We start from the raw sequence: 3,811 nt of genomic DNA, 5'->3' as shown, positions 1-3,811 counted from the left end.
GTATGTGTTGGGCACAGGGCAATTTTTTGCATAGGGAGAAATGGCCAATAGTCTCATCTACGTGGCATTTACATGCGATGAGCGCTATTAGCTACGGGTGAGTTTGGATGCGCGTTTTGGACACGCTAATCCCCTTATTGCATCGGTTGATAGCCTAGCTCATCCAGAACGCTCTTCCAATTGCTGGTTAAACTGTGCGCTAGCCTGAGCGCACCATATTGCATCGGCCTGTTTGTAGAAAGCGTCCAGAATGTAACTGCGCTAAAGACCTGGGGGACGCAAATCTTGAAAAGCTTCTGTTCTGAAGAAGGACTTTGAGCCCTGCCCATGTGTCAGAGAGCTGGAGAAAGAGGAATGAGATGGCGAACGTTTGAAGGGGAGAAACGTATTCTTTGCTGTTGTGCTGCTACTGCGATGCCGTGAGGAAGCCGTGAACCCTGAGAAATCATTGCTTGTTAACTTCTGACTGCTGGGGGCTCCAGAACTGAATTTAAAAAGAGTTTTTATGTTTGAAGATCCCTTCGAGTGAGACCCTTTTTAATCCCAAGGACTAGGGGTTCGAGGGAGGCATCTGCAGGTCCAAGGGGAAATGTTGGGGTGGAAGGACTTGTGTTTTAATGAGGTGCAGGCAGATTGGCCACAAAGGTGAAAGGAAGGATTTTAGTGTTTTATCCACCTGCCCTGCAGGAGAGATTCAGTTGTTGCCTCTGGGTCAGGTCCTCTACACCTCTTGTTTGACTAATTTTTAATGTTTAGTGAAAAATGGTCCATAGAAGGGATGATATCCTCCTGTGTGGCTGGACAGCACTGCCTGGGAGTCTAGTAGGGACCCCCTGAAAGGATGGCCCTACTGATGGACCACAAGGACTTTCCCCTTCTGGCTGTATTCCTCTCTTCCTCTATTCAAACATCCTCCCTCCCACCCACACCACAAAAAGTTTTGTTTTCTTTTAACACCAGAGCACACCCCCCCTAGATATATTCTCTGTTACTTAAAGTGGTATCCACAGAATTCCCATACTCAGCTCGTCATGCATCACTCATCATTGGAGGAAAGGTAGAGGTTAAGTAACAAATTCTAACCATTTATTAAGGGCAGAATGATAATGGGAATGACCTGATTTAGGACCTGAGCCTCACTCTCTGTAGAGTTCCTTCTCAAAGAGTTATACAATCCCCTTACTAATCCCTGCAACAATACTCATCACCAATACCCCAAGCATGGTGGTTAAGGGACATCCCTTCAGGTTTCTACAAATGCAAAATTGTTAATAATAGGAACTTGATTTCGGGCATGCGTGACAGATATTTTGCAGATTTCCACACCTGAGTATCATGAAAATATGTGGCTCAAGAAGTCATGATGACCTCTACAGATGCACCACCCACCCTTCTGTTCAGTTCAGAAATGAATCTAAATCTCCTTCTGTATTTGACTGAGGGTCGTAACAGGCACAGGCATCTAGTTAGATGCATCAGCACTGGGCGCAGCAGTAGATCAAAATGTGGCAGATTTAGGCATTGCACCTATTTAAAATGAGCTTAGGGCATCCAGCATGAGGCTGTGCCTTGCACCCCGCTCGCTCTTTGGGATATCCACTTTGAGATGCCTTTTGTGTGTTTTATATCTGGCTTATTCTTGTGTTTTTAGGCCAGTTTGGGCTGTGTCCCCGTCATGCAGTGCACCCTGGGTAGGAGGCAGCCCTGGCATTTGCACAATGGTGACACCTGCTGGACAGGCTAAGGGTCCTGGGTTCCAGAGAGAGTCACGGTCTGTGGATCCTGTCACTGCAGTGATTGGGATATTTAGGGGGGGAGGGAAGGAGCTGGAAGAAAGGGGAACATAGGAGTGAAGGATCTGTTTCTACATTGCTTCCCAGGTGGTATCACTATAAAAGTGGTCCTTTAATTCCTGTCACCGTGAGCACTTCTTACTCGTGTTTCCCCTCTCATCCTTGAGCACAAAACCGTTGCATTCTGTAGGGAGTGTACGGGACTTTTCTAGTCGTTGCTTGAGCCGGTTTCAGTGCTACACCCAATGGAGTCAATGAATTTATGGAGAATAGAGCAGTTTCCATTCTCCATGCGTGGGGTGAGTTTAGCCTCACCACACCCCTCTTATCCTCCTCTTTTACTCTCAGGACCAGCAAACAAAATCAGTGGGCATCCTAGAAGACTGACAGATTTCCCCACTTTCAGAGGAAGGGATTCTTTACTCATGAAATTATGGAGCATCTTGCCAGCAGAAGTTATGGCTACGTCACTTAATACATCCAGAAATCAGCTGGACAGGTTTTTAGGGCAGGGTTTCCCAAGTGTGTCTGGGCCACCTCACAGCCAGATGAGTTTGCAGGATACCCACGATGCACAATGCACGAGAGTGGCCTGCACTCATTGGAGACCCAGATCAATTTTTTGTCCCCGTCACTACGATAGGTGATGCACTTGACATTGTTGGTAATTGGTTAAGATCTTTCCATAAATTGATGTATGCAAACAAATTAGCTTTACATGTCAGTAAAACCAAGCTAATAATCCTTAGTAGTTTTCCTTCTACAGATTTTACAACATCTTCCAAATTTGAAGATCATACACTAAAAATGTAAATGTCTGTTCAGAATCTTTGGATTCGGTTGGAATCAAATCTATTACTACGAGATCAAATAAAAAGTGTAGCCATGAATGTATTTAGCAAGCTTCATGTCCTTTGGACACTCAAACCATAGCTAATTGTGCATGAATTTAGAACTATCATTCAGCCATTAGTCATAACCTAACTAGGTTACTGAAACTCTCTATATGTAGGCCTTCCAGCTACATACTGAAGTGCCTTTGAGTAGTTCAGAATGAAGCAGCCAGACTCATCCCAGGCTCTTTGACCCCCATAACGCCCATCTTGTAGGCACTGGTCTGACTTCCAACACAATGGAGGGTACAATTTAAGATCGTAACACTAGTTCACCATGCACTCAGCCATGAGACCCCACTATGCGTTAGTCATCTACTTAAAATATACCAACCACTAAGACCAAAATGGATTAGACATTCCATCAGCAGGCCACGTTCTCTGGAGCAATGTACCAGTCAAAATCTGCTTGATTTCCTATTACTCCACCCTTAGGGAACCAATAAAATCTTTATATATGTTTTTTTTTTAACAAGCATTCAGCTCCATGAAATCTTAAGCAGCTGCTTTTCTCTTTGTTTTGTTTAATTTTGTTATGAGTTTGTTTCTGTTTTATTATGTATTTCTTTTTAAGACTGCATTAAGTGAGTTGCAGTTGCTTATTATTTATGTATTGTTTGTTTTATTGGTGTTTTAATTATGTGTGTTTTTTGTAATCCGCCGAGTACTTTAGATCGTACGGATTATAAATCCTTTAAATAAATAAATAAAATAAATAAATAGACAAAGTTAAAGTAGTGCGTATTCGCTGTGGATACTCCTGGAAACTCAGCCAGTTGTGGGGAGACAGCAGGACAAGTTGGGGAGCCGTTGTTTTATGGACAGAAAATATATTGGTGGGATGTTACAGCTTCGCACTAGGAAAGAGAGCTGATCCTGCAATCCTGAGCTGATTATCAGATCTGAGTTTGGAAAGGAATATTTTTCATCACTGCAGAGCTGGCTCCGGATGAAAAGCAGGTAATTTGTTTTTCACTGTTCCCTGGATTACCCTGGCAGAGAAAGAGGGAGCTGTTAGGCAGTCAAGGGAAGGTCCGATTCCAGAGACGTTTGGGTTCCCTTCTGCCTAACACATTATATGACCGTGCACGCCTTTGCAAATAAATAAATCAACTTAACACCAGA

The sequence above is a fragment of the Rhinatrema bivittatum genome, chromosome 16 (genome assembly GCF_901001135.1).
Source record: "Rhinatrema bivittatum chromosome 16, aRhiBiv1.1, whole genome shotgun sequence".
Lineage (NCBI taxonomy): Eukaryota > Metazoa > Chordata > Amphibia > Gymnophiona > Rhinatrematidae > Rhinatrema > Rhinatrema bivittatum.
This window is presented reverse-complemented; position numbering follows the sequence as displayed.